The sequence below is a fragment of the Neopsephotus bourkii genome, unplaced genomic scaffold (assembly GCF_033783945.1).
Source record: "Neopsephotus bourkii isolate Nb327-2 ecotype Australia unplaced genomic scaffold, CSIRO-AGI_Nbou_v1 NB_1767, whole genome shotgun sequence".
Taxonomy (NCBI): Eukaryota; Metazoa; Chordata; class Aves; order Psittaciformes; family Psittacidae; genus Neopsephotus; species Neopsephotus bourkii.
Window position 1 is genome coordinate 10022611 of NW_026902241.1, and position 22220 is coordinate 10044830.

General features: G+C 37.4%; 1 long non-coding RNA gene across 1 annotated transcript; it reads right to left on the reverse strand.

The window, feature by feature from the left end:
- Positions 1-556: 556 nt before the first annotated feature.
- On the reverse strand, positions 557-2966 carry LOC133225833 (uncharacterized). The gene is made up of 3 exons (XR_009729296.1): positions 2873-2966; positions 1748-1859; positions 557-687 (listed from the first exon to the last, which is right to left on the reverse strand). It is a non-coding gene; the product is annotated as an uncharacterized LOC133225833 (long non-coding RNA).
- Positions 2967-22220: the final 19254 nt, after the last annotated feature.

The following is a 22220-nucleotide window of genomic DNA, read 5'->3' on the forward strand; positions in this document are numbered from 1 at the left end:
GAAGTAGGATCCTTGTTACCAGGGCAGCTTCCAGAAACGGGTTTCTGAACACGATACAAACCTATGCAATGTATGTCAACAAGAATTGTAGCTACAGATCAAGCTGGAAGACAGGTAAAATGTGATTCTCTTACAGATTTTCATTAAGGCTGAAAAGGGTCAGCAGTATTTCCTCCCTCCCTCCCCCATTTTTAGGTTCTTCTTATACTGATGTACTTGAGGTTGAAAGAAAAGAAACAAGACAGCAAACACCCAAACCCAAACCCTAGCATGCATGTCAGTATTTTAGCTTTCAATAAAACAATAGAAAAGATAATAACTGCAATACAAGTAGAAACACACAGTCAGCAAGACCCACACAGTGGACCATAACCCAAACACTGGTTTTGCGTAGGGTTAGAATGCTAAACTAGCAGCAGCGCCTGTGCTCAGCCTAGCAATAAATAAACCAATTCTGCCACCTACCGGTTGCTTGAGGTGAATATGGCGAAAACCTGGTTAATAAATGTGACAAGAATGAAGCAGACTGTGCTTCAGTGTATTCAGAAATTCCATCAGGAAAGAAAACAAGCTGCTCGGAATTGTTCTCAGCTTGTCACCATATTTTTTTTCGCTATATAATTAACAAAATGAAAATTTAATGTCGTTTATTTCAGGTATCACCTGATGTTTCCAGCAAAGGTAAAACTGGAATAAAAAATAAAATCAGTTTGATTATATTAAAATATTTATGTTTAAAAAAAAATTTCCTCTCTTACAATTTTGGTTCAGTTGCCAAGTTCCTAAACCCCTTTATTAAGAAAACTCTCTTCTCTCAATATTCCATAAGGTTTATTACCTTCTTGTAACTTCTATTTTTTTTCAGTTTACAAGACATATTGCATTTTCTTTAGCAGAATTTCCTCTGTAAAATATGGGACATCCCATGACAACACTTTCTTAGCCCACATCCAGTAGCAGTGATGCTCTTCCTTTTACTTTTAGATAAAGAGCAACTTTTCTTTCTAGATTTTGCTGTATTTTCAATTAAGATGTGGAAAGGCTGGCTGATGCTTATGCAAATTAAATGCTTCAGAAGCCACTAGAATTGCTGAGGTACCTCAAAGGCTTGTAAGAGCTACACAACTTAGAAGTTTGATCCAGAAAACATCAGTCTTTTGAGTGGGAATTGTACTTGGGAAGGGTAGTCAAGGCAAACCTCAGACGGGGTCACTGATCCAATTTGGAGCAGTTCTTGCTAATCCTGCTCTCAGAGCCACTTTGCAGCCTTGTTTCCTTAACATAAGAGGCTTTTACATCAGTGGCTGGAATAGTTTGAGGGATTGTTGGCAGCATACAGTAGTATTTTTGCTGATACAAACCAACTAAGATGGCTTTTATCCATGTTAGTTTTGGTCCCTTTAATAATATCTTCTCAAACCCACAAAACCTGTGGGTTGAAGGTCTGAATTTAAACTAATATTTACTGGAGAGTACTTACTGAAATCAAATCATGGATATACTGTAGCAACAACTTATTTTAAGATGCTAAACTTCCAAAACCTGAGGGCATCAGTTCTGCACCCAAGATTTAACTATGATAGGTCTTTTAATGCAGAAGAGACCCTCTGATGCCCATATAACCTATGACTCCTTTTCATGTGAAAAATAGATGGGACCACCCATCGTTCTGGCAGTGATTTTACTCCAGAGCCCACGTAAGCCTAACTGTATAAGAGGAGTGAGTAGGAGATTTAGCAGGACTCACTTGCACTGGATGAAATCCTGTGCACCATGCTTTTGCCAGATAGATTACCAGAGACTACATTCTGGATAAAGCAGCAGATATTTCCCCATGATTTCCTATTGTGTAGGACACACTCTGAATAGAGAGGAAGGAAACAGGCTCCTCAGTATCCTGCAGGTGCATTCAGTGAGATGTTACATTGCACTGGGGTTACAGGCAAAGTTCCCTTCTCACATGTGCACTCAGATGTACAAGCACTAACATATACACTGCAGATCCTGTAGGACTTAAAATGGGATGTTCTAATAGTCATTACACATGGCCTAACTAACACCTGGCCCTCAGAGGATGCAATCAAAGTTTCCTCTCATCAGGTATTTTATGTCTTCCGTTAACAGAGAACTTAGCACAGAATTCAAAAGCAGCAAAAGCAAACATGAAAGTTTAATAGGAACTCTAATATAGACACCAGCCATACAATTCAGGCTGAAAGTTGCCAAGGGAAAAAGAAACCACATTTTCATCAGATCTGCATCTGATGTGGATGCTCTCTGCAAGGGAAGGAGTGACACTCTTTATTGTCCTCTGTTGACTAAAGTACACTGGACAGTGACTGCTCTGATATGTAGAACCTAACTCTGAATATGGAAAATGATGTGTAAACATAACCAAGACTAGTTTTGTATCACAAAAATTAAGGCATCGAAAGTACTCCCCACAAGCAGATCTTGGTATGCCATCCTGGAGTACCCTATCACGTAAACAGCTGCGAATATGTCATTCTAACTTTATAGTCATATAGACCATGGACCTCAACAGGTCTGGATAAGGTATTTTCAGGACACCTAGCCTGTTTCTGCCTATTTTATTTTATTTATTTTATTTTATTTTAATCTTACTACCAGAAAAATCCAGTACATTGCCATTTTATCCTCCTCTGACTCATCTGTATCTCAAAAAGAAAACATGAGAGATTATAAAAATCTAAGTAGTAGTGAAGAAAAGAAGCTTGTAGCAACTCAGGCTAGTGGAGCAATTAATCTGACTATAACATTCATATTCTCATCACACACAAAATAGAGAGATGTAAGGTGACATCTATTTAGCCTGCTTCATTGGTACAAAGAAAGTCAAGACCTTTCCAACATGCTGAGTCCTGTCAGCTAACTGCCAGCTCCTGGGGGGGAAACCAGGCAATCTGCAGGTGGGACTGGATCAACTGGGATTTTCAAGCCTGTTCTTAGACAAAGAGGTGAAAAAGGAGGTTACAGTGATGGGACACAGAGATTGCAAGACCAGTTTACAACAGCCATTTAGGAAATAAGCTATGCTGCTTCAATCAGTCTCCAGCACAGCTTTAACAGCAGTAACTACTAAGTCTGTCATCTGTGTTAATTTAATATGTCATTTAGCTTTCCTGTCAAGGAAGACTAAAATGCAAAACAGGGACGTTGAGTTTGTTATAAGATACCGTGACACCAATATTTCTCATATGAGATGATTTTTAAAGTTCTGGAACAGCTTTTGGAATGTTGTAAAAGGCAAGGAGGGTAATTTAATCTGAAGAGAACATGACAAGCAATGCATATGCACTAAGATTATAGAAAGGGGTAAACCGCAAAATCATCTAAAAAGAGAAAACTTCCTTTTAATTCTGAACTTAAACCTAACAGTGCACATACATTATTACATTGATTTTCATAGCTGTTTCTAATTTGCCAACCAAAATTTTAACTCTGTCTTTTTGAGAGTGAATATATTTTCTGTTTCAAATTGATGCTGTCTGAAATGTGAGTTCAGGAAGCTCTAGCAAACACAAGATACATTTTTTCAGTATCAATATTGATAAAGAAGACAGCCAGAGCCCTTTCTGTAGTCATGTGCCCAACTGGCAGAGTCTGTTTGTCTCCATACTGCAAAATGCTCTTAGTCTCTAAACAGGTCTGAATACATGAAAATGGCTGCTGGAATTACCCATGGCCCATATACACCACCAGCTGGCTGGGAATTGCTTGTTACCTTAACCCAGCACCTAAACAGAGACTATTCTGGTAGTTCAAATACAGATAGTTAAATTGTTCAAGTGATTCCCTGACAGTGTTTAATTAACTACAATAGGCTGTGTTATCAGAATTCCCAAATCTACAAGCAGTATTACTTTTCTGAACCTTTTTGAAATCATAACTATCAAGTGAAAGTTCAGGAAACCCAGGAGTATGTTTATTTTCTACCAGTCTCCCAGGATCAGCTTGGAGATAGGCAAATGCATCTCTTGATGGTTATCGTCTGTCCTTCCAGGTGGCAGGAAGTGTAGGCACCAACCAACAATTCAGGAATCTCCCTTTTGTCAGAACACATCTCTAGCTTTTAACACTACAGTATTCAAACAGTGATATTTTTTCACAGACTATTTTTCACAGAAAGAGGACTCATCATCGTAAGTCTGAGTGGAAATTGGTAATACCTAAAAATCCATATGTATCAGAGAAAATTGACTGTTGAAGTCTTCTCAAGTACTAACTACAGAACATGAAGATGAAGCCTCCCTGGTTTTAGAAATAAGACTCATTATGTAGTCACAACAGAATTAAGAGACATTTCCTGTGATAAAGATTCATGTACATAAGGAGTAGTAGCATTCCAATCAAGCTATCTATGTCAATGGATTTCAGCTTATTTTCAGTCACCTTGCAAGTAATAAGCTTGTGAGAGCTGCATGGCACACAAATTATCAACGGTAACATAAATGTCTTGTTTGCCATGTGACCAGCTGAAGCAGATGGCTCAGTAGAGATAACATGAAAACAGGATTGCGTTATGTGTCAGCATGGTCTACCTATTGTTCCAAAGGCATATATGGAGAAGGAGCCAAAAGTTCGAGTGCTTCCTAGAAACAAATTCAAACTTCTAAATTCATAATCTAACAACCACACACTGGTGTCATCACACCAATGTCTATTCTTGAATGTTTCCAGGTCCTCCTGAATCAGAAATGGCTGCTACCAGGTGTATTTAGCTGCTTCTTTTTAAAAGCTGGGCTGAAATAAAAGGACAAAGAAATGAAGAAAAACAAGAAAGAAATTAACTGAATATTTTTAACTCAGGGGAGGTTTTGCCTGAGTTTGGGAATGTGGTTTCATTTAGTTTGAAAGAGTTTTCAGCCAAATCTAAAGAGAGTTATATTGTTGGAATTTGCACAGGAATTTTGCATAGTATTTAACCATCAGACAGTTGGTTTTTTTCATCTGGTTTACATTTGGGATTTGAGGAGGAAGGCATACAGCCTCTGCTGGTGATGTTATATATTGTAAAATCCATATTTAGAGGCAACTTTCATTATCTTGTTTTAAGTACTTTCTGGTATACACTGTTACCGAGACAGAAACTTCAAGCTGCGGAACATTTGAAGGTTATTTCACCTGTGTATTGAACATAATGAACCAGCTCTAGCAGCAGACAGAAAGACATGGAGTACTGTGAGCCCCTTAGAAACACATACTACTTTCTTTTGCTGCTGTGAAGTGCCCAGAATAGGAGTCCTCTGACACTGAAGAGCTTGCAGTATCAAACAAGGCTTTTGGGGTGACTTAAGAGGTAAAAAGCTGCTGCTCAATGAAATCCCCTCTGTATTTTTCAACCAGGAATAATTTTTGTACCTGCTCTGTAAACTCACCAATATCTGGAAGAAAATTCTGGAGCTTGTATTTAACTGGACAACCAGAATGTTTTGCCTGACAAATTCATATTGTCTTCCTACACTTCATAACCAGCCTAAGGTAGTAAAAGAACATATATGCCATGTCTCTCTTCACCTATACCTGGTAGGGGTGAAGAGAGAAAAAAATACACATATTTCACATATTTCGATACTGCAATCTAGGTTTGTGTTGCAATATATATATAAAAGTAAATGATCAAACCTAGCTATCACATACATTTTGAATGTAATCTGGTTGTTAAATGCCATTTGTCAGCTTTCTGAAACGCCGCAGAGTTGTGTGAAACGCTCTGAATTGTCCAAATTGGGATGTCTCGCTTTTTTGTGTATTAGCAAGACCATCCACCAGAGGGTGCCAGGAACACACGTGAGTGTCCTCAGCCGGTCGTGCGTGGACATGGAGGTTCACCAGCAGGGCTGCAGCCAGCCTTTCCTCAGTATAGAGTCTTTCAGGGTCAGGAAGCCAACTCTTGAGACAAATTAAGACGATAAAAGAATCACAAATTAGAAGAACAAAAAGGCATCGAAGTCAAAGACAATGCCCTAACATAGGGCAGGCTGAACTGGACAAACAGAACTGAGCTTGTGTATGTAACTTCTTTCTATGATACATAAATCTGACATAGGAGATTATTTTAAACCATTCAATTTGTATTTTGACTTTGTTAGACCCTTGAATATTTCAAGTTAATGCATAAGTTGTTTTTTCTTTTTCTATTATTGTTATTAATATTATTATTATTGTTTCTTCTACTTTAGTTCCAGCGTCTGATCTATATATATATATATATTTTTTTTTTTTTTTCAGCTCCTCTAGTGTAAAACTGAAAGAAATCCATTCACTGCAACAGAGCTGCAACTGATGTGTCCCAGAATGAGACTGGATTTGGGATCTGACTGCCAAATCTGTACACTGAAGACTGCTGACTATTGTTTTCTCTAATAAAAAAGTTAAAGTGAACAGATTAGGCATTAAGAGCATGAAGCAAAACTAAGCATGAAATGCTAAGTATGGCTGGTCTCCAGCTTTTTAAATCAAGCCCTCCCGAGTGCACTTTATTCTTTTCTGTGAAGTGGGTGAAATATCTTAACAGGATTTCTGTCTCCTTTTCTCTTTCAAGCTTTCTGCCAGTGTCTAAGGAAAGGTACTTCTTTTTAGCCTATGAAGAGAAACTGAATATCTCCACAGACACAGCAAAGATAGTGTTTTCACCATCAGCAGGTACATACACTAGCTTGCCAATAAGAGACCAAGTGCATGAAAACTCCACAGCTTTATGAGTTATGAGGCAACCTTAGGCAGCCTCCTTCACTGCAAGATTCTTCTGTTGTGAACTCACAGGGTGAGATGCTGATACTTTGTTTACCAAGAAATTCGTGTATTAAGAAAACATTTATCCGACCAAAGAGTCTGGACAATTCAAATATATCACCCAAATTATGGTCTTCCCTCAGATTTCACAGGATGAATAAAAGAAGGACACATATAGTTGCAAACTTTCCTTATTTTAGCTCATCCACCAATATATTGGATACATGCATGCTTACGGCTCCAGCTGTGTTGACTGAAGACATTATTGTTACTAGCCCATGTCAGCTGCACAGTATCACCCAAAATCACCAAGCCTGCTAATCTGCCAATCAAGGATCAAGTGTGATGAGACTCTGTTGTACTTCAGTCTGAATAAGCCAGCTGGCAGAGACACTGCATTGAAATAGCTTCAGCATTTCTGGCTTATTTTGACTGGAAAAAGCTAGGGAACACTTGTAAGAGTTATTTTGTTGAAACAGCAGTTGAAGTAGCTGGAGTCCTGGTGAGCAGTTTAAGCTGGTCTGACAGAGCAACTTCCAAGTTAAATCTAGTAAACTACATGGGTCATGAGAGACACAAGTTGCAAAGTCCATTGGACAGATGCAGTCTTAATCTGGAGAACAGACAAAAGAAAAAGAAGTCAATTTTTACCAAAAAAGCAAGCCCAGCATTTATTTGTCCTACATTTAATGCTGGGAAAAATAAATTAGTCTTTATTATGATGAAGCTTCAGAGTTCAGATTAGATGATTTCTTTTTATGCCCTTTCTTGAACTCTTAGTACAGGTGAAAGAATCAGGTTTCCCCTGGTCAAGAAGGAGTTCCCAAAGATCTAATAAAACTGAAGTCAGTTGGCCACTATGTATCAGTTCAAACTGCCAAGAAAAATAAGTGCATTTCAGTTAAAAAGAATAATGTTTGGATTAAGCAGGGAGTAGACTTTTTCAAGTTTGAGAAAAAAAGTCTCTAAAATAATTAGTTGTCATCCAGAAGTCAATATTGGATGTTTCATTAATAATTTGCATAGGGGTTATAATTGACTTAAACTGATTCGTTAATAAAGTCAGTACTAAGTTCCCGATTCTTTCTTCTTCTTAAAAACAGAAATATTAATTTTTAAAAAAGTTTCCCTCTTGATTACTGAAATGTTCAGTTTTCGTGGATCTGCCGTGTGCTCATGTGATTACAGAAAAAGGAAACACCCCCACTTCTCCCCTTCCCCCAAAAAAAAACTGAAACCAAAAAACCAAACATGATCCCAAATCCAGAAAACTAAGCACCAATAAAAAAAAATAAGATAAAATGTATATATCAAGTTAATATTATTTTGTGCCTAGATAACCCAATCTGGAGCTATTTGAACAATCAAATGACTATGAAGAGCCATTATTGTAGCATTGGAATGGCTGACCATGTGCTCTGCAGGACAAATACCGTATCTAAAAATGCCTGACAGAAACATAATGTGAATTTCTGGGATTTATGATGTTATTTCTTATTTGAGCATTTGTGTATACTTCATCCTGCATGTAACATTACCCATATAATGTAAATTTATCGTCAAAGGTTATGCTGTCACAATACATGTTCCAAATAACAGTAGGACAGCTTTTATAACAAAAATAAGCAAACACTTAAAGTATCAAGGGTTTTAATCATATCCACTCAGTCTCGTACTTTTATGCCATTTTACGTAGAATTTTTTTTTTTCCATAGTGGATTGTATCATAACTTTGGCACATGGAATAAAATCAATCAAAACTTTTCTTCAGCCTTAGAATGCTGTTTTCCCACTTGGTAAGCATTTCCACAAAGAAAATGAACAAGTGCTTAGACATAATGGAGGTGAAATCTGAACAATTCCAGGACAAAAAATACACTCGGCTTTCAGGAAATACTCTAATGCATTGTAAGAATACCCTTCAAACACTGTGAGAATGACTTCAACTCATTGAGGACATGGCATATTTGGCTTCTAACAGTAGGCTGCAAGAATACATATGAGTCAAAATCTGGGTTCTCTGACCCTGCTCTCTTATAACCTCATCAATTTGTTTCTATGTGAATGTGATCATATACACATAAGCTAACAAAAATTTTGGCCTCATCTTTAGACCAACCACAAGATTCAAAATGGGGCTGTGAGAGGAGTAGATCAGTCAGAGAATTGGGAGTAAGGATCTTGCTTCAGTTCCCACCCACTGGAGCACATTTTCCATCTGATGTTGAGCAGATGCCTGAGGGATCAGGAAAGTTTTTACCATGCTGAACAGGACTGTTAGCTGATATTATGAGTCAAGCCTACAGCTTGCTGTAACTGAAATACACTCTAAACTTCCCTTGCCTTGGCCACAGCTCCCAACCCCTTGTTTCACGTTGACCCTTAGTGCTTCTCACCCCACAGTGAGCTGTTGCAGGGAGCAACACAGGAAAATAAGTACTGACCTTTCTGCTAATGTAGGAAGGGTTCCTGCAGGGCCAGAGAGGTGTGGGTTCCTGCAAAGGGAGACTGGGGGACAGGATACAGGGGAAAGTTGGCAGGACCAACTTGCTCACAAGTTAACATATAGGCAGGCATAGCCATCTTCTGATGGAAGCCAGAGGTGCAGAAGAAGAGCAACAGAGTTATGAAGGTAGAATCTATTTTTCTACATCCAATATGGAATAAATCCAGGTCTTGTCCCTTGTAAATCCTATGACTTCCATCATAAAACCTCTATAAGATCTAAGCTTATTCCTCTGAAAGAGCTGTGCTTGTTTGGAGCATGGAAGTGACTTCCATTTCATCTCTGAGCCTATATCAGAGTTCTGTATCTTCCCTGGCCCCTGTTCTCAGGAGGTAGTTTTTCATTTCAAGATTCTTTCAGTGTTTCAAATAAACACACATTTAACAGCAAATTAGGGCAACCTTATTGAGGCCTTTTAAGGGCTGAGGAAATGCAATTCCCACAACTTCAAAATTATGGTTGAGCTAAATTTTAATTAACTTTTCCAGAATCAGTTCAAACAGAGTTTGTGAACATTTTTGGATCAGACCTAATATGAATATTTTTGCAAGTAGTGAAATTACATCTAAATCTGGATACTAGGTCATAATGCTATTCCTAAGTGAAATCTTAACATAAAAGGGATTATACTGAGTCACTGAGTTCCTCAACAGAGTGTCAGTGATCTATGTAAGTTTCATTTGACAGAGATAGAAATCAGCTTGAGAACAAAATAGTGAAAATAGTGAGTGAAAATTATGTTTATCTTTTTTTTTATGCCAAAATTCAGAATCCCTAGTGATCAAAAGCTTTATGAATTTGATGATTAAATAGGAGCTCAAGTCCTTTGTGGAAAATTTTTAAATTAAAAATGAGAAGGATACAGGCTGAGCACTCACTCAGAGTGGTCTAGGAAAATGTGATAGAGGTTTCTCTTACACAGTACTCAGCAAACTTTTGAGTGGCTGAACTTCAGAGCTGTTGAAGATGAACCAAAGAAAGACTTCAAAGTGAGAAGAGTATTAAGGGATCTATACTGAGATCAGTACCTGGAACAATCTAACATCTTTCTTACTTGACTGTGTACTCTCTGGAATAGAAGCTGAATTTATACCTAAACCTGATTTTAAAGGCTTGTGAAATATTGCAACGTTAAAATTCATAGCATGCTGGTGAAGAACTATGATAAATCTCACACTGAAGAAAAAAAAAGTTGAGAGGAAAAGAAAGGAACCATGCTAAATTCCATGAGACAACTCCGAACACAGCCAGAGAAGATCCATGTGTGAGGTCAGAATTTTTATATAAATAGTAAAAGCTGGATGCAGAGAAGTTCAGAGGTCAGAGTGCTGGCTATTGCAAATCTCACTCTTGAGCTTCTTGCTACCACTTGAAACACAGAGGGACTTCTTGTCCCCTAGTTCAGGGCTGTGGGTTTTTTGCTGGATGGATAGACATCAGAAAAAATAATTATTAAAGTACCTTGTTTTTTTTTTTCCTCTACCTATCTCCCCCTCCCACATGAAACAGCCCCAGCAAATGCTTTTGTCTGTATCTGAGCCATTTTTGCATAGTTGTGCAGAGAAAAATAACGTCAAGAAGCTGTTTCAAGCATCCCTGCCCAAACTGAATATTTTCTTAACTTTAATATACTTGCCAAGTTGTTTTAATTCTGATTTTCAACCCTATGTCCTCTATGAGACCTCTCAGCTTGGACTTTAGTCTCAATTTATCATACTTTATCTCTTTGTTTCACATTGACCTTCCAAGATGCATTCATAGCAAATGATAAGAGATTAAATGGTTCCTTCTCAAAAAATTGTTCAGCGAGGAATATAAATGATCATAAATGTTTACTTATGGAAAAACAGCAAACTGGGGACCTCTGATTTTTCTCACAGAGACCTGCTATACCTCCATTATTATATTTAATCTATTAAATTATTTTTTGAAAACACTTTAGAAGGATGTGTGTCATGATCAGCATTTGCTTCTAAATGATGAAAAATTATTAAATACCACAAGACTTCAGAACTTTAAAATGCAAATCTACTGCATTTTGGACCAAAAAGAACAAAACACATAAATTCTGTCATTACTGATACAACATATTGTTCCTAGAGACATGCAATGAAAAGTGTACTATATAGGCTGACATTTCATAATGACTTGATTTGACTGGTGTAGCCCCACCTCGAGTACTGTGTGTGCTTTTATGCTTCTCAATATAAGGACATCACACTATTAAAGTGTGTCCAAAGGAGGGCAATTAAGATGGTGAAGGGTCTCAATAGCAAGACTTAGGAGTAGAGGCTGAAGTCACTTTGTTTGCTGAGCTTGGCGAAGAGAAGGCTGAGGGGTGCCTTTTTTGCAGTCTACAACTTCCTCAAGGGGGACAGTGGAAGGGGTGATGTTGATCTCCTCCGATGACCAACGATAGGACACAAGGAAATGGAATGAAGCTGCATCAGAGGAAGTTCAGATTTGACATTAAGAAAAGATTCTTTACTGAGAGGGTGGTTGGTCATTGGAACAGAATCCCAGGGAAGTGGTCACAGCACTGAGCATTTCATAGTTCAAGGAACATCTGGATGATGCTCTGAGTCATATGGTTTAGTTTCAGGTAGGAAGAGAGAGTTCTACTCAATGGTCTTTATCTGTCCCTTCCAAATTGAGATATTCCATTATTCTAATGAACACCTTAACTTAGTACCTCAGTTTTATACAAGCAATTTTTATCTTTAACTTTTCTTTGATAATTTATAAATTAGGCAATTACCTTCTTTCCTCAAAGAAAATACCTTTTGTTTGCAGATGGTCTCCTTGGAGCAATTGCACTATTAGGAAATAGAAAAGCCTCAGGTCTTGGAAGAATAATCCACACATGATGCTGTTCATTCCATAAAACATATATAGTACTCAGTTCCAGATTGCCTTCTAATCCTTTTAAGACAGAGCTGTTGAAAAGAGTGAGAAGCTGTAAAAGGGTGATACATAACAGCCCATTTGTGCATTCTGATTTACCTTTTTCCATTATGAAAATTAAGAAGAAATCTGGTAACAGAACAATCCAACAGAATTAACTGTGAATATCTTTCATTGAACTCTTCAGCAAAAATGATTTATAGAATTCACTACTACTCAGCATATTGACTTTTGTCTTGGGCATATATTTTAAAGAGACTGATATACATTCAAATAGTAGCTCAAGACCATTTAAATTTTTTTGCAAAAGAAAAGCAACTAATCCTCATGCTTCCGAAGATAACTTGAAGTCAGTGACTCAAGTCAAGAAAATCTTCTCATCAAGGCACTCTACAGCATTACACCTTCCAGCCAATAATAGAAAAAGTGTCCTAATATTGAATCAAACCTTCCCAATTTAAGGGCTGAATAGCAGACAGAAGATCCTGGGAACCTTTTCTCAAAAACATGCAGACTTCACCTCCTCGGTTTGTATAAGCAGTCAATTCACCTAGAACTTGCCTGGGTAAAGGAACTAAGAAGTGCAATACATATAGGTTTAATTTATCCATCATATAAAAAAGTTTGAAAGAACCATGCCATTGCAAAATATGGTCTAGCAGCAAAGGAAATACTACAATGCGCATGACCTCTGGTGCTATTTGAACAGATCTTTACAATTATGATTTGAAACTGATTGAACAAATTGTACCAGTGGTTCAGTCAAGGTAAAACAGAAAACATTTTTTTACTACTTTCCATTTGAACTATACTGAATTTATACACCTCTGGAACATCAGTTCAGTTAATGTAACTTCAGTTAATGAACCTTTGTGCCATCAAATCAGTTAAACTTGTAATTTCCTACTATGCCGCTGGATTACAGTAGTGCTATCCTAACTCCACCCCACTCCTCTCCCAAGGTGAAGCTGACTGAGCACAGCAGCAAATTTTTCCTGCTGTTGTAACTTAAGGCAATCTGACACCAATAAAGGTTTGTACTGCTCTGTCTATTTGAGACTGATGTTCAGTCATGAAGATATTACACAATTGTCAAAATTAGCTTAGCATCTGTTTCAAGAATCTTGTTCTCTCTGATAGTTCAGCAGGTTTAGTTGGGCTTTTTTTCAGTAACTGGACTCATTCTCACAATTCCTTTTCCCTTAGGAGACATAGTAATCTGGTAGATAAGATTAGGGTTAGGGTTAGGGTTAGGGTTAGGGTTAGGCCCTTGAGTCCTATCCTGTCCTTTTTGGGGATATCTGTCTCACTTTTTTGCTGAACTTGTGAGTCTCAATAATTGAATTACTGAGGTCTCTTCAAAGAAATAATATGTTTACTTTTCCCTCTTAGGTACTTTTCTCAACTGCCTAAGGACAGCATTTTGTGAGTAGGTATGGAAGGATTTACTATGTACAGTAATGTAATTGTTTTCTTTCCTCTCTTTATACTTCTTTCGATTCAACTTTGTATCCAGTTTCCAGACTGCAATCTGTCAGTGATAAGAGGAAAACTAACTTATCAATCACTCTTGCAAGTGCAAGGTGATCTTGATGGTTCATGCTGTGCTGCAATTAAGTCCAGAGACATGAGCTTGTAGAATAAAAAAATAGTTATTACACCCCAGCTCTATGATGTTGAAGACAATATTATCAAACCTAGCCAGTCTCCAGGTTCCAAGGTGAATGTAGCTTTACAGTTTATTTTTCTCTTTATTTTAGAGGACTGGCTGAACTGATTGTTGAGGAGAGTACATGTACGGCTAATTTAAGGTCAAGATTAAGAGTGGCTAAGTGAGATTATCGAAAGCCTTTCTTCCTTCACTGATTAAAAGGTCCACTTGAGAACATTAATATTCACCAAACTTACGTTGTCTTTTATCAGCAAATTCCTTGGGGTTTTTTGTTAGAAATGCTACTCCTGTAACAGCTTCAGTTCATTTTCCTCTCTTTGGTTGCTGCATACATACACATATTTTGGAAGCATGTCGTCCTTTTGACAAATACTGATTCTTACTTTTAGTAACTAAGTATTTTTAGCATATTTCTAGTAAAGGATTTTCAATTCTGTTTATCTAAATTTCGAAGGCTTACTCAATATAAGAATTTCCCTTACTGAAGGTCATCAACAGGTTTCATGATTTCTGTTCTCAGATTTTGACTTTTAAGTAGAAGAATTAAATCAAATTGGGTTTGTCAAGCTCCATATCTCTGAGTATTAAGTGGCCATCCACTTTCTCTTATGACTAAATTTCAGTTCTAGAAATTGGTCTTCTTTCCATGTTACCTCACTGTTTGCATGACATATGAGCTTGTCCATTACATGAAAAAGCCACAGAAATGGTGAAAAAAATTAAAAACTTAGTGACTGGGATTGAAGACTCGGGTATGGTAGCAATAGAACAAGGGGTAATGGGTCCAAACTTAAACAGCTGAAATTCAGGTTAGATATAAGGAAGAAGTTCTTATTGTGAAAGTGATGAGGCACTGGAATAGGTTGCCCAAAGAAGTGGCGAATGCTTCGTCCCTGGCAGTGTTCAAGACCAGGTTTGACAGAGCCTTGGGCGACATGGTATAGTGTGAGGTTTCCCTGCCCATGGCAATGGGGTTGGAACTATGTGATTTTAATGTTCTTTCCAATCCTTTCTATGATTCTAAGTTGGTAACTACACAGTTTATTATGACAAGGCAAGTGGTTTAAGTCTTCCTTTAAATGAAGAATTTTTGCCCAAACTTATTTTCCAACAGCAATATTAAAATTCCTTTTCTAGCTGGCTTAAATTGATTCAGGAATAATTTAAATATTAAGATGTAGGAAGGAGTGGAAAAGGAAAAATAGACCTCCTGTCATTTCACCAAAATTAGTAGGATACATTGTATATCCTTCTATAGATCACCTTACTCCTTATTTTAGCAGAAAAGCTTTGCTGAATAAGGTATTCTGTACTGTGCATGAGTGATGGTATAATGAATTAGAAAATTAAATATTTTGTTATGCAAGTTTACTGTTAGGACAATATCATAAATTCTTTTAATTCACAACTTTAAAATTGAGTTCTCTGGAAAATTACATATTCTTTCAATATTTCTCTTTTTAATAAAAAAATAAATGAGTACTGGATTTTTTAGAAAAAAAAAATCTCCAAAATAAAATTTTTTCCTCTTTGATATATTTATACAGTCTGGGCTAAATCTGAGTTTAGACCCAAAGTTCTCTGAAATGTATTGATTTATTTTAATTGGTATTCTTGGTCTTTGGACTAGGCACCTTGAAAGCCTGCAATGCAATATTTAAAGACTGCCTAAAGTGGAACTCAAATAGATCTCCATTCTATCCTTTTTGAAAAAAATCACAAACGATATATGCTGGTCTTTCTTGGCTTATAATTCACATTTTGGATATACAGGCACTTCAGATTCACTGGTTTTGACAGTACAGATAAACAATACATTATACAAGAGTGAATTAGTAGTTTCAGTCAAAATCCATTTCAAACCTAAGTGGCCAGTAGAGGTTGCTCCAAGCTATTTCAAAACACAGAATGATCAGTTCCACTATGAATTTAAAAAACAGACATGAGGTTCTCACCAAATACATGAAGGTAAATGTGAGTTTGTTCAGACAGCAACTAGATAAAAAGCAAAAACTGTGAACTATTCAACACTTAGACACTAATATATATATATAACATGGAAGCTAGATCCCCTCAGAATGATCTTAAAATTTCCATTTACTGCAATAGCCTTGCAATTACTCATATGGGTTGTCGTTCTCCTACTGTGGACAAAGGATCATCCAAATCACATTTCATAAGCAAAGTTATGGAAGAGATACACTGGCAGCTTAAAAATGAGATTTTTTGGCAGAAACAGGTATGTTTTTTGGCTAGTCAATAAGTAATGATTTCCCATGGATAGCAATAAACACTTTCCATCACTGTCTCAGACAGTGAGGACTAGAAGTTCCTTTTCCATGTAGGCTTTTTTGCTTTATATTCTACAGATGTGTCATTAAAGAAGTCTTAACAGTATCTATAGACTTTGGCATTCATTCCTGCAGCCACATGATCTGTCATTTATTACATATTACTTTTTCCACAGATCTCTTGTCTGAATTCTTAAGTCTTTTTCAATGACAGCATGCATGAATGGTAGTTTGTCACACAGCTCTGTAGAGAAAAAGAGCTGTTCTCTGTGAACAAGTATACATTTGCTTTATTTAAAAACGTGAAAGGATCAAGTGAATTAATGGAGCAACTCCTGTTCCTTGAATTAAGTAATATGTGCCAGATGTGAGGATCAGAATTTTAGCAGGAAAACTCAAATGTAAATTCTATCTTTGAATCCCATGAGCCAATTATATTGCTACTTCTAATAAAAGTTCAAAATCCAGCATGTGTGGAGTAGGATGCCTACTTTTAAATGACAGAGCAGACATCTCAGAAGCTCAATGGAAAGAAGGTAATTACTTGAGCATTGTAATACTAGTGTGCAAATGACAAAGCAACAGCAACACAGGTTTTGCCAAAGGAGGCATAATGCTATAATTAAACATAACACAAAGTAATTTAAAACTTAGCCTTGTCAACAGATCACACAGTATCTTTACATCCTTATTTACCTGAGTAGAAAAATAATGTTAAGACTTCATATCAGGTATAGGACTCTGATGGCAGTGGTTAAAAGGAAGCAGGAGCAGCAGAAGGCTTCAGGGATCCAAAAGGCAGAATGGCTGAATGTAGTGGCAGAGTACAACACAAACAATAAGTTTTGAGCTATGCTTTCTAATTGTTTTCAGAGACGAACAGTCAAAGATGCACAAAGAAATTCTGGAAACACACTTGAGCACCACCTAGGTTCAACCAGATGTCAACAGACCCTCTATCAGGATATTACTATCAAGGATTCTCTGTAGTACTAATTGTAAAATAGAGATATCAAAAATCTCTAGGAAAATGAATTGTCTTCCACCCAACAAAAAAATCACTGTAGTAACATAAGCTTGTAGTAGGAGATCAACATAAATATGTGAAAATGTTAAAAAATTCGAAGGAGCAGTTGAGTGAAACATTTGCAAGTGGCATTGAGATTGATAATCTCAAGTTAAACGTGCATTCCTTATTTAAAAAAAAAAAAAAATAAGGTAGCACAATCAATAATTACCAAATGTAAAAAAAAAATAAAAATTAAAAAATTGAATAATGTTATTCATTAGGACTGGTAAATGACTGAAAGGTAAAAAGAAGATTCATCAACAAAAAGGCTATTTGAGATAAAACAACCAGATTTTTGTTATTATTTACAGTGAAGGAATTTAGAGACATTCCTACACTGAAGCCTTCCTTTAAAAATGGCTGTGAGGAACTACTTGCAATTGCAATGTCAGTGGAAGAAAACTCAATCAGGTAAACAGTAAGAGCTCTTGAAGACTGGAATTTGAGAAATAAGAGAAAGCAAGTGAGACAAAAGAGAATAAAAAAGAAAACTAACTAACAGAGGTACTCTTGGCCATAGAATGTGGTGGAAGCCAAAAATATCAAGAAAGGGATTAGACAGGTTTGTGAAGGTTAGACTCACTGTGGAGTCTTAAACCTGTTAGTTCAGATCCAGCCTCTGCCCCAGGAAGTCTCGAATTTGCTAATTGCCAGAAGCTGGATGTACAGGGAAAACATTACTCCCTCCTTGCCCTCTATTTAGGAAATAATTTCTCTGCTCCAGATTGAAATTTCTGATTAATTTAGGGAGGAGAACGCCTTACAGATGAGCGTGCCAACAGTTTGGGCTGTAGTCAGACTCTCTATTTAAGAGGATTTGTCTTGGTGGAGCAACACAATTGCAAGTATCCTTTCTCAAAAGCATTCACAAGATAGGAAAACATCTATTATTGGTCAGCTCTATTCTGGACACATAACTACTCATCACAGCGTTGTGAGTAATCGCACATATTTGCAGATGAACTGAGGGGTGGCAAATACTTTCTTATCTCTCATTTATGGCTACAAATTATTATCATTACTTTGTCATTTTTTATGTTGTTTTTCTTCTTTTTTTTTTTTTTGGCGGACACAAAGTATCCACTTTTTTTTTTGGTAGATACTTGTTCTTGATGCCACATTATTACCGGCATAGATGATTCGTAGAGCATTGTGTACACAGTAATAGTCCTTCTGTGGTCTGAAACACCACTGGTCAGAAAGTGGTATCAGGTTTTCTGGGTTTATACTGCTATTTATTTTATAAAATACTGCCTTGTATTGCCTCTATAAGGTCCTTCTATTTCTTCAGCTACCCTGTTTCTCCAGCTACTCTGACCAAATGCTGGAAAGCTATAAAATTTTATCTTTTCTTTCAAATGATAAACTGTGTGCTATGAAGCTCTCTCAAAACTGTTTAGTAATTTAGAAAACATTGTGGAGTCTTTTTTCTTCTGAAGTTTCCATCTCATCCCTTAAACATGATCACGACCACATAACCATCAAACCAATTCAGGACCAACTCCCTTTGCCTGACCTAAATTAGTCGTTTCCCTTTCTTCTGACAGAAGGAGAGTCACTTCAGTGATGAGAACCAATTTTCTGAATGCCAGAATCTTGCTAGTTTTGCCCTGTAGATGTAAAAAATTCTGCCTGTAAGTTACACTCCTCAATGGTCTTCCATTCCTGGAACATTTACTTGATGTGACTGAACTGAGTTTTGGCTCAACTGTCTCTTGGTAGCTCTTATTTCCCATCCTTCCATTCATGTTAGTCTGTCAGGAAATGGAGCTGGTATGGATGGTATGGTGAGCGATAGTCAAGTCTTCATCTGGACTATCTTTTCTCTAGGAAGGTAGATGAGTGCTCCAGGAGACAGCTGTCCTCAGCCCTCAAGTGACTCTCTCTCCATGACAACGTCAAGCATTTGGGCCAACTCCAAAGTGCCTCAGGCCTTCAGTGGTGTTAATTTTGCTAAAAGTCTTCCATCTCCTGAGCTACTTTGTGATCTCCACCACAATCTGAAACAACATGGGTGGGACTTGCCTCACCTCGCTTTGTCAGTGCAGAGGGGTACAGCTGAGGGAAGTCACCCTGTGCTCTACTTACAGTGTGACAGCAGAAAAAGGCATGGTTTGAGCATGGACCATCTGCCCTACTTTAGCTATGTACTTTGGGATAAGACAAAGCATGCGTTGGAACTGCCTGTTTCTTCACATAAGGCAGCCTGTGGAGACTGGTTGGGACGTGGGCTGAATCTCCCTAAGGGAAAACAGTTTCATGGTGTAACCTAGCTAACTTAACAGAAAGTTGCTATCAAATGAGCAAGCTCATTCCCTTCTCTTTACGACTTCAAGTTCCCCCGCACCCTTTCTTTGGGAGTGATTTGTCTGATCCCACAGTGACCCAGCTTCTGGACATAACTGGCAGAAGGGCACATACCTAATTTTTCAGGCCTAACTTCATACTAATTAGGCTTCTAGAACCGGCTCACATCTACAAGGCCCAACAAATACCCAGATTAAAGGAACTAGTGGTGGGAGCACACTGGCAGCGAGGAATAGGACTCAACTTCAGCCACAGAGAGTAGTTAGATAGATTTTTCAGCACCACTTTTTCCATACATTTTAGTTACCATTACAATGGTCACTGTGGAATAGATTTGCCACATCAATCTGATAAATATATATTTCAGTGTAAACACCTTCTCAGCTTCATGCACAGCTGCAGTCCAGTAACTCTCATGTGGGAGAAAGGCTCTGCAGAGTGGCTACCTACCAGGCTGGGCTGGGGAAAAGAGATGAGGAAATGAACACTTAGGTCTGGGTGCCATCTGACTGACCACTTGCAATAAAAAGAAAAGGATTTAAAAATGGATCTCAATGAAGTTACACTAAATATACCACTTTAAGATCTAGCTATAGCTCTGTTTAGCTTTGACATTTAAGCAGCTGGTCTCAAACGTTGATTTCTTTGCTATGTGAGAAACAATGTCATTAACATTTTTGTTTTTACAATTGATTCTAAGCTGCTAAGAAGTTTAGTTTGGATAAAGAGACAAAGATTTGAAAAAAGATGATGTTTTCCATGGAGAGCTGTACCAGGAACTGGTGAAGACTATATGAAGTCACAATGTCATATGGATTTGCTTAGACTGAAGGAATAATAATTCACATGTACACTTTATAGTCTGTGTGCTAAAGCTTAGCACAGCCTTCCTTTAAATCCTGACATGTGTTTTTTTCCTAGCAGAACAGAACCTAAATTCTTGGTAAGTGGTGTAATGCAGTGGTAAAATGATAAAACTCATATTCAGCTAAAATTGTGCTTTACTGCCCTCTTGTTTCTTTTGGCTCAAGCAAGAAGAACAAAGAAAAAAAATGAAAAGAAAGTCTTAATGAAAATAAGGAATGGTGGTGCCAGACAGAGGATGTGACCTGTCAGAGCACTCATCTCAGGAGATTGCTCTAGGAATCCCAGCCAGGTTGGCAGCTACCGTTTGTAGCTTCTTACTCCAACATCACACAAAGGTTCCTAAAGGCAAGCAGTTGGAGATTTTCTTCACTGAGTTTTAACTGACAGGATCCTCAGTCCTTTTAAGAAAAGTGTGTTTTCCAGCAGTTTCTAGTCACAGTCTTATTTTATATTCTAGCATATGGTGCATCAGTGATGAAGACTGAAAGAATTTTGGTTTAATTTAGCTTAAGCAATGCATGTCTGTCTTGTGTGTACTATTGTACAGACGTCTTAGCTATTTCAAACTGGGTTAGGAAAAGTTTTGAGGAAAACTCTAAGGACTGGCAGATGGATGTGGAATTAAAAACTGCTCCAAAGCTTGAGGAAGCCCTAGTGATTTTGTTAGGCTGTTGTTCAGACCTTAAATGACTGACCTGGTCTTTTCCACCATTAAATGGAGGTGTATGAAAGAAGAGGAAGGCAAAGGGAATAACAAAGTCTTGTCAGAATGGCTTCACGTTACAAATGAGCCTCAGGGCTTATGATACATTTGTAATTCTGTGAAGCCCTATTCACAGTAGACTAGATTCCTCTCATTAGAAGGGATCCTAACCTAGGTCTAAACTTGCAAAACATGTAACACATCTTCTCACAGGCATTGATAATGCTTCTGCAGGCAACAGTTGTCATGAAGTATGTCCATTCTCCCTACACTCAGCGCCATTTCCAACCACTCCACCCCCCAAATTTCTGTATAGCAGCTCCAACAATATCCATTAAGAAGTTAGCATTTAAGTCCTAAGCCCTTTCTGAAACATCCATCCAGTTGGGAAAACTGGGAACAGATATATTTCAGGGGAGATGCTATTGAAGAGGTAATTTAAAAATAAGATGGAATACGGATTTTTCCACATTCCTTTAAGAATACTAAGAGCTGCTTCTTGAGAGTTAATAGTAAACAAGATGGTACTGCACTAAATTTATAAAAAATTGTCCTTGAGCACTTTTGGTCTGGAAACAGAAGAAATCTCATGAGAATGGAGGTCTTTTTCTCATGTTAAAATACAGACAAACTGAAATTATCATGAGAGTGGTATGCATTTATCTATGCAGTGGTTTTAGAGGAGAAACATTTACATAGACGCTAAGAAGTAATAAACTGAACAACACTGAATAGAATTTCTTGGCCTCAGAAGTGGGAATATGACTCACTGAATAACCGGCAGCTTGAAGTGTTTTGCATTGTTACTTTTTTTTTCCTTTAGTCCTTCATACACAAAATTATTTGTAATTAAAAGAAGGCTGAAATTACATTCACTGATCTCTGAGCTGATAAAAAAACGTGCATTATTAGTAGTTTCAAGAAATTGTATGTTTTCATGCACCTTTTTATGTGTCAAGTATTGAAACAAATCAGTATTAACTCTGGCTGTGGAGGAAGAGAGGAAACATGTTAGTCTAACTTACATAGCAGCAACTGTGTGTAGGTGCAGGTCAACATTTAAGCTGCTGCTTTGGCCCTCAGAACTTCATCATGAGCTCTGCAGCTAAGCTGTCCTTTTCCCATTGTAAAATAAACGCAGTTAG